Source organism: Cebus imitator, unplaced genomic scaffold, assembly GCF_001604975.1.
Source record: "Cebus imitator isolate Cc_AM_T3 unplaced genomic scaffold, Cebus_imitator-1.0 Scaffold65, whole genome shotgun sequence".
In the NCBI taxonomy this organism is placed as follows: domain Eukaryota; kingdom Metazoa; phylum Chordata; class Mammalia; order Primates; family Cebidae; genus Cebus; species Cebus imitator.
The window spans coordinates 7,187,910-7,202,722 of record NW_016107380.1 but is presented as its reverse complement, the minus strand read 5'-3'; the positions used below and the strand labels follow the sequence as shown (position 1 = coordinate 7,202,722).

The 14,813-nt window shown below is 35.5% G+C and overlaps 1 protein-coding gene across 12 annotated transcripts in view; it reads right to left on the bottom strand.

Annotated features, from left to right (window-relative positions):
• MAP7 (microtubule associated protein 7) overlaps window positions 1-14,813 on the bottom strand; it is a 203,201-nt gene that overhangs the window by 102,620 nt on the left and 85,768 nt on the right. The window lies entirely within an intron of this gene.

Below are 14,813 nucleotides of genomic sequence, written 5' to 3'. Positions count from 1 at the left end.
ATGATCCTCATGCCTTAGCCTCCCAAAGTGCTGGGATTACAGGCGTAAGCCACCGCGCCCGGCTTTAACTGAATTTTTAAACAGAATTCCCAGCGCAGAATATTTCTACCAGATTAAATATTTAAATTTTAATATTAAAATACTAAAATGCAAATAATATAGTACTTCAGAATAAAATAAGCTTCTCAAACACTAAATTATCATTTCTTTAAAGGTTATTAATTAAAAAGAATAACTCTTTATTCTTTAAAAAGATATACCACACTTTTTATAGAAAGTAGATAACATTTCTGGGAAGAGGAGACACCGAATACCATAAAAATCAATGTTCTGTTTTTTGAAGGTCACTGGTGACGGGGCTCAGGGAATTCTACCTCAAAATATGACTGTAGAAGACAAAAATTTGGTACCCCAAATATACTCTTCTGGCATAAGGATTTTGAGAAACAGCAGAAACTGGAAAAGCTCTGAAAATAGAAAATAAGTTACCCTTTTGTAAGAGAAATTTACATCCATAAAGGTGTCTCCATCTCTGTACCAGAAAGGAAGGGATGGCTCTAAATCTAAACTAGAAACTCTTATCAATGGAGAACACACCTACTTAAATCTGTGCAACAAACCTTACTCTTGTTTAGACACCTAAACACCTGATCATCTCCCTGTAACAGGTTTTCTCTACAACTCCTTTGTTTCTGCAGACATGTATTAAAGCCACCTCCTAGACATTTACAGGCATACCTTTAATTGCACTTCCCTTTATGGCATTTTGCTGAATCTACTCTGCCTGTTCTCTATAAAAGGAACAAGAAAACTGGATAACAGCACATCTGTTGACAGCATGGTTTACTCAATATTTTAAGTCCACTGTTGAGACCTGCTATTCAGAAGAAAAGATTTTTTTCAAAATATTACTGCTCATTGATGATGCATCAGGTCACTCAAGAGCTCTGATTGAGATGTACCAGGAGATGAATGTTGTTTCCATGCCTGCTATCACAACAACCTATACCGCAGACCATGGATCAAGAAGTAACTCTGACTTGCAAGTCTTATTTAAGAAGTAAATTTCTTAAGGCTATAGCTACCATAAATAGTGATTCCCCTGATGGAGCTGAGCGAAGTAAATTAAAAACCTTCTGGAAAGGATTCTGCATTCTAAATACCATTAGGAATACTTTGATGCATGGGAGAAGGAGGTCAAAATGCCAACATTTACAGGAGTTGAGAAGATGATGATTCCAAACCTCATGGGTAATTGAGGGGATCTAGACTTCAGTGGAGGTCAGTATCTGCAGCTGTAGTAGAAAACAGCAAGAGAACTAGAATTAGAAGGGGAATCTAAATGATGAATTGCTGCAATCTCATGATAAAACTTGAATGGATGAGGAGCTGCTTCTTATGGATGAACAAAGTAAGTGGTTTCTTAAGATGAAAGCTACTGGTGAAGATACTAGGAAGGCTGTTGAAATGACAAAGGATTTAGAATATTACACAAACTTAGAGAGGAACAGACCCTAATTATAAAAGAAGCTATCAATTTTAAAAAGCTATCAAACAGCATTGCATGCTGCAGAGAAATAAAAGGAAGAGTCCATTGATGCAACCAACTTCACTGCCATCTTAATGTTTATGACTCTCTAAAGGCTCAAATGATCATCAGCACTTTTTAGCAATAAAGTTGTTTTTTTTTTTTTTTTGAGACAGAGTCTCCCTCTGTCACCCAGGATGGATGGAATACAGTGACATGATCTTGGCTCACTGCACCCTCCACCTCCCAGGTTCAAGACTGTCATTCCTCAGCCTCCCAAGTAGCTATGATTACAGGTGCATACCACCATGCTCAGCTAATTTTTCTATTTTTAGTTGAGACAGGGTTTCACCATGTTGGCCAGGCTGGTCTCAAACTCCTGACCTCAAGTGATCTGCCCTCCTCGGCTTTCCAAAGTGCTGGCATTACAGGTATGAGCCACCATGCCCAGCCAGTATTTTTAATGAAAATATGTAGGTTGTTTTTTTAGATATAATGCTCACTTAATGTACTATAATATAGTGTAAATATAACTTTTATATGCACTGGGAAACCAAAAAATTAGTGTGACTGCCTTGTGAAGTTCACTTCATTGCAGTGGTCTGGAACTGAATCCAAAGTATCTACAAGGTATGCCTGTACTCTGGAGACTCAGTAGGTATTATCTAGGCATCTCTCAAGCATACATGAAGTATGTATGTTAATAAACTTCTGTTAGTTTTCTCTTGTTAATCTGACTTTCGTCACAAGTTCTCTTCCTAACTGAGAACTTGGGAAAAGTTATATGTTCCCCCATGCTAACACTAATAAGCCACTCAAAATGAATGGAGAGAAAACTTTTCTATTTTTCTCATGGGTATAATTTCAAAACATTCTGACGGCAGCTCTTGGCCTATTGGCTATAAAACCTGTGTATAACATTCAGCGTATTTCAACAAAGCTTAATAATTGATGAACATCCTATGTCATTAATTTATAATAAATCCAATCTGTTTCAGAGTTTTCAAATGCACTACTTTAGATTCTGTCCCAGTGGTAATTAGCTAATGGTGACAATCTTTAAACTCCTTTATTTGCACTTGTCATATACGCCTTCTGGACAGAACAATCTTGTCAATGTTCAGTGAGTGACTTTAAGGGTTGTGGCAGTGGTCAGGCTGATTACTTTCCCCAACAGTGAGGAGCTTTTCTCATCATTAGAATGCATGTTAGAATAAAGAGACCTCCATTAGATACAAATGGGTAGAAAATTTTGTAATTACGATTATTTTTACCATTAGGGTTCCCAACAAATTTTGATAATTTAATTAGGTTTTCTTCCTTATGTCAATATGGAGGTAATGGATAAAATATTGATTTAATTTGGTGAAATAACATGAACCTTTATTTAAAAAAGGAACTGAGTGCTTGCCTGGATACTGAAGAAATAGCTTCAAAGTATTCAGCCAAAGCTGTTTATTACTGACTTTTATCAACAAATGCAGATCACTTAATTTTAACTGCAAGCGTTCACTAAGAGAAATTAGTCTTTCTAATGGTGCTTTTTTGTTAGTTTTGAAATTATGCAAGATATTAATAAAGTTGTTTCTTTCAATGTTTCATCTCCATATTTATATTTCAACCTCTTGGTACTCTGTTTACCCAGGAACACAGAGCTCAGAGGCTCTTCCCAAACTGCCAAACACTCCAAAAACAGGTTTTTAGTAGGGTTTACCCAGTTCCAACTCTAAACCACAAATGATAAGCCAGCCCCCACCCATCAGAATTCATTCATTATCTGACCTATTAAGCCCATCTGAATAAAATGCTAATTTGTATTTAAATGCTCATGAAGACTTAACCCTACCTAAATGACCTGTCTGTCTGTCTGTCTGTCTTTGCGTCTGTGTGTCTCAGGGTCTTGCTCTGTCTCCCAGGCTGCAGTCCAGTGGTGCAATCACAGATCCCTGTAGCCTTGACTGCCTGGGCTCAAAAGATCCCCTCACCCCAGCCTTCCGAGTAGCTGGGACTACAGGCACGTGACAGTATATCCAGCTAATTTTTGGTAGAGATGGGTCTCACTATGTTACTCAGGCTGGTCTCAAACTCCTGGGCTCAAATGATCCTCATGCCTTAGCCTCCCAAAGTGCTGGAATTTCAGGCATAAGCCACTGAACTTGGCTTGGAAATGTCTTTTAAATAGCAAACAGCCAGGTGCAGTGGCTCACACCAGAAATCCCAGCACTTTGGGAGGCTGAGGTGGGAGGAACGCTTGAGCCCAGGAGTTTGAGATCACCCTGGGCAACATAGCAAGACCCCATCTCTAAAAAAAAAAAAAAAAAAAAGCCTGGTGAGGTCTGCAGTTACCTTTCATCTAAAGGACTACTTGAGATGTTAAATTTGGCCAACAGAAGAGACACCTGGAGACAAAAATTGCCTTGAACTTATGCTACTACTTAAAGACTACATTGTACATAGTCATGAGTTTAGAACCACCTTCACCTATAGCTGAACTATTCCTTTCTAGATCCATGGTCAGACAATCCCTCATCTTTCATCTAGTGTATACTCTGAAGAAGAATATTAGACATGTGCTTCCAAATATAGCAATGAAAACTCTAGAAATATGAAACGTAGACAGGTATAAATAGCAATATGTGAATATTAAAATAGAGTTACAAAGAACAACATTATATAATGATAAAAGGGTCATTTCACTAGGAATATATAATAATTATAAATACGTATGCACCCAATATCTGGTCATCTAAATACATAAAGCACACAATGACAGAACTGGAGAGAGCAATAAACACAATACAATAGTAGGAGGAAATCTGGATTCCCCACTGTCAATAATGGCTAGAACAACCAGACAGAAAATCAATAAGAAACAGGGGACTTTAAAAACATGATAGACCAAATGGACCTAACAGACATATAGAGCACATTTCACCTCATAGCAGCAGAAGTGCACACGAAACATGCTCCAGGATACGTCCCAAAACAAGTCTTAATGAATTTAAGAAGACTGAAATGACACCAAGTATTTATTCTGACAACCACAGGATTAAAATAGAAATCAACAGCAGAGAGAATACAAGATAATTCACAAATATGTGGAATTTAAACAAAATACTCTTAAACAACCAATAAATGGGTCTTTAACAACTAACAAATGGGTCTGAATATGTTACCCCAAATAATCTTTATTTTATGGATTTTGAGCCAAATGCCACTGAGAATCTGCAGACTCAATATGAAGCTCTAAAATTGGGGCACAAATTTTCTTTTTGTAAAGGAAATTTATATTTATATAGGAAATTTCATTTGTAGAGATATTTCCCTCTATCCCAGTAGGGATATGATGACTCCTAACTCATATCAATGGAGAAGACATCAACTTAAATGTGCATACAAAACCTTACTAAACAACGCTTGTTTATTATACTTTTCCTGGTCACTTTCCCATAACTTGTTTACCCAACCCCAAAGCCCCAAGCCTCCACTCCTTCGTTTTAGTCTAAGACAGTACTTAAGCTCAAATTCTAATCAACCACTTAGGTTACTCACAGCTGTGTGCTCCCAAGTGTACATGCATCATGCACATGCTAATAAACTTCTGTTTTTCTGTTGTTAATCTGTCTTTGGCCAGTCTAATTTATAAGGTCCCTGCTGAAAAACCTAAAATGAGTAAAGAAAAAGACTTTTTGCTTTCCTTACAGAGAAATTATAAAATATCTTGAGACATATAAAACCAAAAACACAACATAGCAAAACTTACGAGATGCAGCAAAAGCAGCACTAAGAGGAAAATTTATAGCTATATATGCCTACATTAAAAATAAAGAAAAAGGCCAAGTATGGATTACAAGCTCATGCCTGTAATCCCAGTACTTAAGGAGGCCAAGGAAGGAGAATTGCTTGAGCCCAGAAGTTCAAGACCAGCCTGGGAAACATAGAAAGACCCCATCTCTACATATAATAATAACAAAATTAGGTGGGCGTGGCATGTGGCTGTGGTCCCAGCTACTCGGGAGGTTGAGGTGGAAGGATCACCTGGGTCCAGGGGATCAAGGCTGCAGTAGGCCATGATTATGCCATGGCACTCTAGCCTGGGAACAGAGTGATGTCCTGTCTCAAAAAGTAGAAGAAAGAAGAAAAGAAGAAGAGGAGGAGAAAGGAGGAAGGAAGAAAGAAGGAAAGAATGACAGAGGGATAGATGGATGGACAGATGGAAGAAAGGAAGGAAGGAAGGAAGGAAGGAAGGAAGGAAGGAAGGAAAGCAGGCAGGTAGGAAGGCAGGCAGGCAAGCAAAACATTATACCTCCAAAGAGCAAGAAAAAGAAGAGCAGGGCATAAAGTTAGTACAAGGAAGTAATAATGATCAGAGCAGGAAAAAAGAGAATATAAAAACACTGGGGAAAAACTAAATAAAGTTCTTTTTTTTTAAATACAAAATTGACAAACCTTTTGTAAGACTAACCAAAAAAAGAAAAAAAACAAAAACAAAAATATACTAATATTGAATCATGAAGAGATTAAAAAATCTAAATACACTTTTAAACAGTAACGAGATTGAATCAGGAATTTTAAAAAATCCCCCAAAAGAGAAGCCCAGGACCAGATGGCTTCACTGGTGAATTCCACCAAACATTTAAAGAAGAATTAATTCCAATCCTTCTCAAACTCTTCCGTGAAACTGAACACTCCCGGACTCAAATTTTGAAGCAGTGTTACTCTTATCCCATAGCCTAAGACATGGCCAGCCAAGACAAGCAAACTATAGGCCAATAACCCTGATGAAGACAGATGCAAAAATACTCAACAAAATACTAGCTACCTTAATTCAACAGTATATTAAGGGAACAAATGAGATTTATTCCAGGGATGCAAGAATGGTTCAACATACACAAGTTTATAGATGTGACATACCACAGTAGCAGAATGACAGATTTAAAAAAAAATCACATGACCATTTCAACAGCTACAGAAAAAAAATTTGACAAAATTTGATATCCTTTCATGACAAAAGCTCTCCATGAACTTGGAATAGAAGAAAATTTCCTTAAGACAATAAAGGCATATATGAAACCTCATAGCTGACATCAACCCTGTAGTGAAAAACTAACAGTGTTGAGATAAGGAAAAAGGCAAGGATGCCCACTCTCACCACTTCTATTCAACACAGAGCTAGAAGTCCTTACCAGATCAATTAGGCAAGAAAAAAAANAAAAAAAAAAAAAAAAAAAAAGAAGCACCGAAAAGGAAGAAGTAAAACTGTCTTTGTAGATGACATGATCTTATATGTAAAAAACTTTAAGAATCCACAGAAAAACTGTTAGGACTAATAAAGGAATTCAGTAAAATTAAAAGATACCAAACCAACATACAAAAACCAGCTGCATTTCTACATACTAACAACAAACCGTCCCAAAGGGAAATTAAGAAAACAATCTCATCTATAATGGCATCAAAATTTATTTAGGAATAAACTTAGTAAGGTAATGAAAGACTTGTATACTGAAAAATCATAAAACATTGATAAAAGAAATTTTAAAAGACACAAATAAATGAAAAGATATCCTATGGTTATGGACTGGAAAACTTAATATAGTTAACATGTCGACACTACCCAAAGGAATCTACACATTCAATGCAATCCATATCAAAATCCCAATGGCATTTTTTACAGAAATAGAAACACAGTCCTATAATTCGTATGAAACCCTGAAGACTTTGAAGAGTCAAATGATCAGGAGAAGGAACAAAATTGTAGGCATCACACTTTTCTATTTCAAAATAGATTACAAAGCTATAGTAATTCCAACAGTACAGTAATGGAATAAAGACATATAGACAAAGAGAACAGAACAGAGAGCCCAAAAATAAGCCCACAAATATAGGGTCAACTGATTTTTAACAAGAGTGCCAAAAATACACAATGGGAAAAGGACAGTCTGTTTAACAAATAATGCTGGGAAAATGAGATATCCACATGATTAAGAAAGAAATTAGACCTATACACAAAAATCAGCTCAAAATGGATTAAACACCTAAATGTGAAGCCTGAAAGTGTAAAACTTCTTAAAAAAAAACAAAACAAAACAAAACAAAACAAAACATAGGGCAAAGGTTCATGACAGTGGTCTTGGCAATGATTTCTTGAACATGACATCAAAAACACATGCAGTAAGAGCAAAACTAGACCAGTAGGACATAAACTATAAGGCTTCTGCATAGCAAAGAAATCAACAGAGTGAAAAGGCAACCTACAAAATGGGGAGAAAATAATTGCAAACCATATTATCTGATGAGGGGTTAGTATCTAAAATACAAGGAATTCTTACAACTCAACAACAGTAAGACCAAATAATCCAATTTAGAAGTGGGCAAAGAAACTGAATAGACGTTTCTCCAATGACAGCATACAAATTGCCAACAGGTATGTGAAAAGATGCTCAATACTAAGAATCATCAGGAAAATGCAAATTAAAACCCTCATGAGCTGTTAGGATAGCTATTATCACACCTGTTAGGATAGCTATTATCAAAAGAAGAAAAAAAAAAACCCCACAAAAGATAGCCGGTGTTGGTGAGGATGTGGAGGAACTGGTACCCTTGTACACTGTTACTGAGAATGTAAAATGGTGCAGCCACTATGGAAAACAGTATAAAGGTTCCTCAAAAAATTAAAAATAGAAATATCATATGATTCAGCAATCCCACCTCTGGGTATTTATCTAAAAGAACTGTAATCAGAACCTCAAAGAGGTATGTACACTCACATACTTACTGCAATATTATTTACACCAGCCAAGATATGGAAACAAATTAATGCTTCATCTACAAATGAATAGATAAAGGTGGTATGTACGTACAAGGGAATATTATTTAGTCTTTTTCTAAAAAAGAAGGAAATCCTGCCATATGGATATCTCTGTAGGACATTATGCTATGTGAAATAAGCCAGTCACAGAAGGACAAACACTGCATTATTTCACTTACGATGTATCCAAAACAGTCAAACTCACTGAAGCAGAGAATAAAATGGTGGTTGCCATGGGCCACGGGGAGGAGGAAATGCGGAGTTGCTATTCAATGGGTATAAAGTTTCAGTTATGCAGGTGAATAAGTTCTAGAGATAGGATGTACAAGACTGTGCTTATGGTTAATGATCCTGTATCATACACTTTAATATTTAAGAGAGCAGATCTCATGTTAAGCATTCTTACCACAATGAACAAAACAGTTATAGTATATTAGTATATTGGCATAACTCTAGGAAAGTAATTTAGCAATATTTATCTATTGTCATGAAAAAGTTCAAAATTGTTGACTCCATAATCCCACTTCTGAGGCACCAACTTAACGAAATGTTGTAAGATACGGAAAAAGTCTTATACCTAAAGACATCCATTAAAGTAACACATGTGACTGTAAAAAATCAAAAGCAGTAATAGTCAATGGGGGACTATTCCTTCCACAGATTGTTATCTAGCCAACGAAAATAAAAGTATTTAAAGTAGGGCAGTACCAATGGATAACTGCTCACAATAATAAAAATTATTAGATCATTAATATGCACATTGATGCTGAGAGGGAATACATGAAAATTGCTAAAGCTGCATTAGGGTGAAGAAATTACAGATGATGTTTCTTTTTTGTTTTTGCCAAAATTTCTGTAATGCTAAACTTGAATCATTAAAATAAATACATTTACTAATTATAAACATGAAACACTGTTTATAAAAAGATGCTTGGAAAACAGACATTTTTGCTAGTTGAAATTGGTTTATCTCCCTAATTCATCACCTAAAAACAGTTTACATATCATAGAAAACAAAACGAAACAAGTCTGCCCTGCAGTTTTTCATTTGGAAAGACTGATTTCTTCTAGGTTAGAAAGGTTCTCTGTCACGCCCCCATTGTTCAATACAAGCAAATTTACAATTTCCTGGGCTGTGACTTGCAGAATGCAGCCTCATCTGCCATCCTGGGACTAGACTCTTCCTTTGGGTTGAGGTAGCTGTGGAGTTGCTGTCAAAATAAACACCACAGTGAAGCAACACCCAAAGTGCATCTGAAGATTTTTAAAAAATTAACTGCTTTAAACCCATAGCATACTTAATAATTCCTGAGAAATACAGCTCTCCACTAGACCCAATGAGAACACAACATTTCCATTATACATGTCCTAAGGTATATGGAACACTTAAGTTCCAACAACAGGATTTCAATCAACTCAGTTGCTATTGGTTATAGAGTATAACTTATAGGAAAAGTTTAAAACCCTCTATACAGTTGACATAATTGAGAATATTCAATCTTATTCCTAACATCCATTGTATACCTTTAAAAATATTTAAGAAAATACACAGTCAAGAATATAATTAAGAAGTATTTAAGAAAACTCCAAATGCCATGTTTTATAACTAAGAGAATTCTCACTTACATATAGCTACAATTCATGTATGGAAACAGCTTTTGCTTATTGATTTGAATCCAATCAAAAATCCTGATTTTATGTTTTACCTTGATCATGACTGAAACATTATTATTGAATACTTACATAAATTGTGTATTTCATTTATGAGAAAAGTAAAAATGCAAATTTCAAATTTTCAAAGAAGGTTTAATAAAACATATAAAAATGTTGATCTTTGACTATTTTATAACTGTTGTGTTAAAGAGAATCATGAAACTTTGCATTGCTAATATTGGATCAAGTAAGTGGAAAGCTTAAATATTAACATTTACTTTCCTTGGTCCTTTATCACATGTTACTTGCTATTCAGGCCATGTGAGTTTATTGTCTGTGATAAGATATTAGAAACACATTTATGTAACCTAATGGGTTATAATCCAGAAAATGGTTTAAGGCATTATCTTTCAAACTAGAATACGCCTTGCAAAAAAATATCCTCTGAGAATACTGATGCTTTTAAGGACTGTTTGGGGTATTCTGAAGAAAGCTACAGATCAACACATGTAACTGAAATATAGTAAAACTTACTCACATGCTTTAGGGTTTCCTCTCTAAACACTATTAGGAGTTTTAGATTTTGGTGAACAAGCTGCCTTAGGTATTAAAAAGTAGGAAAATTCCTATTTATGATATGTAGTCATATGCTAATGATTCAAGCCCGTATTCTCACATATTTAAAAACATTAGGTTTTAAAAGACCAATTGGCTTGTAGTTCACTTAAAATATATTTATTTATGTCACCCGGAGGCTCTGATTAAAAACAAATAAATTACATTGTTAGGATGGTATATGAAGCCAGGCATAGTGTCATGTACTTGTAGTCCCAGCTACTCAGGAGGCTGAGGTGAGAGGACTGCTTACTTGAGCCCAGGGGTTCCAGCCTAGCCTGTGCAGCATAGGAAGATCTTTCTCTTAAAAAAGAAAAAAAAAGATGGTATACCAGTGCTTGCAATTCAGTACAAAAATCTCAGGTCAGAGACTAGTCACTAGAGAATGACTCAGTAAAATGTTATGAGAAAGGATTGGGGCTTCTAATGTATTACTTATATCTTAGACTATAAATGGCAAATATCAGAACTTGAGCATTTTTAGGTTGTGTGACAGTATGTATTACCAACACCATATCTTTCCTAAGCTTCTGCCAGTTCTTTCATTTTGTCTCATTTCTAGAACATACACAGCAGACTTTTATGTTTAAACTTGAACAACTCTGCCTGGACAGTATAGCAGATTCACGAGCAACACATTTCCTAGAAAAAGAATCTCTAACTTCTATCCTTAATATGCCCCTGCCAGTATACTTTTGCCTGTGAATACCTATGTGGAGGGGAAGTTAAACTCCATTTAACTGAAGGTACTTTGAGGTCTCAGGAGGTTTTGATGAGCATTTAAAACTTTAATTTTACAGGCCGGGCATGATGGCTCAAACCTGTAATCCCAGCATTTTAGGAGGCTGAGGCAGGCGGATCACCTGAGCTCAGGAGTTTGAGACCAGCCTGGGCAACACAGTGAAACCATGCCTCTTCTAAAAATACAAAATTAGCTGGGTGTGGTGGTGCACGCCTGTAGTCCCAGCTACTAGGGAGGCTGAGTTAGGAGGATCGCTTGAGCCCAGGAGGCAGAGGTTGCAGTGAGTCAAGATCGTGTCATTGCGCTGCAACCTGGGTGACGGAGTGAGATACTATCTCAAAGAAACAAAAACAGAAATCCTTTAATTTTATTGATGCATGTTTCAAAGATGACTTATTCTAAATATCATAAGGCTCAGAAAAGTAAAAGTTACTGGAAATCAAAGAATCGTTTTCTTTGAGGAAATTTCCACCAGATTTTTATGCAGCATAATTGTGCTCAATTAATACATCTTAAGAATTTGGTCCCATATCATTTAAAAGGCATACCATATACATAATGATATTTATGAAGAATTAAAATATTAACCAGAAATACTATTTTCATTTATTGAATATCTATTATGTTTCAGAATGTATTAAGTGCTTTAAATACCTTGTCTCATTAAATTTATTGCAGACAGTAAGACTGCATAAAGACCGCATGTTAGGAAATAAGTCTTCATACTGTATAGAAATGAAAACTGAGGCTCAAAGAAGCAATTTGTCAACATAAATGGCTAAATTATGAATAAAATCCACATCAATTTGACTTTAAAATCTATTATCCTAACTACTATGGTACAGTGTTTTCCAAATAATTTTTTTTTTTTTTCAAAATTTACTTTAGTCTTTTCACTGTTTTGCTGGGGTGTTTTTCCCCTTTAACTAGTGATATTTTGGCAAATACAGACTAGAAAGTCAAAACTTACAATCTTATTAAGGAAAGAACTTGCATTGTTTTTTAGTTTATATGCAAGTAACACTATATAATTTGCTTTATGGGATATAGATCCTTTTCTTGTGCATAACTCACTTGATCTCAAATTAAGGCGATTTTAAAGAGGCGGAGACTGAGGCTCAGGGAAGTTAAATGGGATTTGGCTGTGGTCAGACAAACATTAAGTGTTGGAGCTGAGTTTTGAAATTTGGTTTTTTGACTTTCAAGTACAATAGTCCATCTTCTTGGTAAAGGTACAGAGGCAATGTAAGTGTGAGAACAGCTAGTGTTTGAGTGCTTTGCTTAACACGATTTGCAGCTTCTAAAAAATATGCCAACCATAAAATTCCTGGTAAAGGAGCTTGAGGTAGCCACACAGCATGACCTTCATAGTGTATGTGGAAGGGGCTGCCCCTCCCGAGGTGGCTGAGCAGAACTCTGGCCTCACCCAGGCTTCAGACAAGGAAAGATGTTATTGAGCCTGTGACCTGGCATTTCACCATGAAATTATCTTTCTGGAGTACTCAATTTAATTAGTAGGAAGAAGACTTCCTGATCTTTTCTTTTCTGCTCAAAACATTGTTTGAATCATCTATGATAACAGAAGATATTAACATTGCATGTTGACTTTCTTTTCCAAAAGTTAGAACAAATCAGGCATGGTCTGTTAACTACAGTAGACAGACTTATCCATGGTTTCACTTTTTGAGGTTTCCATTACCTGTGGTCAGCCACAGTCTGAAAATTGGTGAGTACAGTACAATAAGATATTTTTAAGAGAAAGAGAGGCCACATTCACATAACTCCTATTATACTATGTTATAACTGTTCTATTTTATCTTTAGCTATTGTTGTTAATCTCTTACTGTGCCAAATTTATAAATTAAACTGTGTCATAGGTGTATATGCATAGGAAAAGACATAGTACATACAGGCTTCAGTGCTATTCACCATTTCAAACATGCACTGAGGATTTTGGAACTGTGGGTGGAAGGACAACTGTACAAAAACAATTAGCATGTTCTATGGCAGTGAGACTCCTGATTTTATATAAAGCTGTATCCTTTTTTGTCATTTTGTTTTGTCTTTTTACAAAGAGAGTAGGTGTGGTCTCTCCTACTTTGCTGTCCTATTGAAAACTAGGGATGGATTCATTAATTTGATAATTAACTGCCTACTGGTTGCCAGGCACTGTTCTACGTGCTTGGGATACAGCAATGAACAAAACAGAAAACATTCACTGCCCTCAATGAGGATATATTCTAGCATGAGGAAAGACAATAAACATTAAAGCATCAGGTAGCGAAAAGTGCTGAGGTCAGGCTAAACAATGACAGAGAGCACATTTTTTCTGGGGGGTCACGTGTAACTTACTGTTCATTATTCCACAGTAGCTTGATGGTGAAAACAAGTTCTGCTCCCACAACTGTGTGGACTCTCATTAATAAGTGGCAGAGCTGCCATATGTCGAGTATGCACACAGGTGCTAAGTGTGCAGAGGACAGTTCCCCCTACACCACCACTCAAAAGAAAGTATGGTTTTTATTGAAATTTGAATTTATGGAAACATGAAGCTACTATGTTTTCTACTTTTGCTGGAAATTGGAAAACTAGAACCAAAATCAAGCATACGGAAATTGAGTATTTTTAAGCCACTTATCTAAGAGTTTCTGACCAGTTATCTGGATTTTAAAAACATTCTCCCCTCAATTTTAAATTTCTCTATTGAGCATTTATCCAATTTCCTTACTGAGTAATCTCTATTTCATCTTATAGAATCAAACCTATTTTATCACATCCAAATGATAATGAAACCCAGTGCTTATGCATCAACTACATCTTATTTTAATACTTAAAAACATATGTAAACATGCTTTCTGCAAAGAAAGATACATCTCCAAAAAAAAAAAAAAAAAAAGGAAAGTCAGCTGGTTGAACAAATATTAGGCAAGGCATTTTTACTCTCTCCAACGTATATACAATTCTGAACATTTGAGATTATTCCATTGTTTAATGATATTGACACACTTATAGAATATAAATAACCTGTCTGAAATTACACAACCAATAAATGTCAGAGCTAAAAGGAAAATTCAGATCCAACCCCCTCGATATTTCTAACATGCTGCCCTGACTCTATATTTTATAATCATAAAATACGAAAAGCAAACCACTTATTCACACTAACCCATCTTCTAACAATTGCTGGATACTGGCAACTATATATAACTCATGTATCTCTCCTATATCAGATAAAGGAGATGTGTTTTTATAATACAAATTTGCAAATATTATCTGTGAAAATAAAGATTTATATTTTTAAAAGGCAAATAATTTAGTGAATAAAGTGACTTTATTATTCTGAAAATTAAACTTAATAGAACACCCACATAAAGAAACTTAAAGAAAAGGAAATAAGGTAATAAATATTAATCTTCAAAAAGTAGTCTATAAGGTTCCAATGCCTGTAGTTTTTTCTGTAAAGCTCA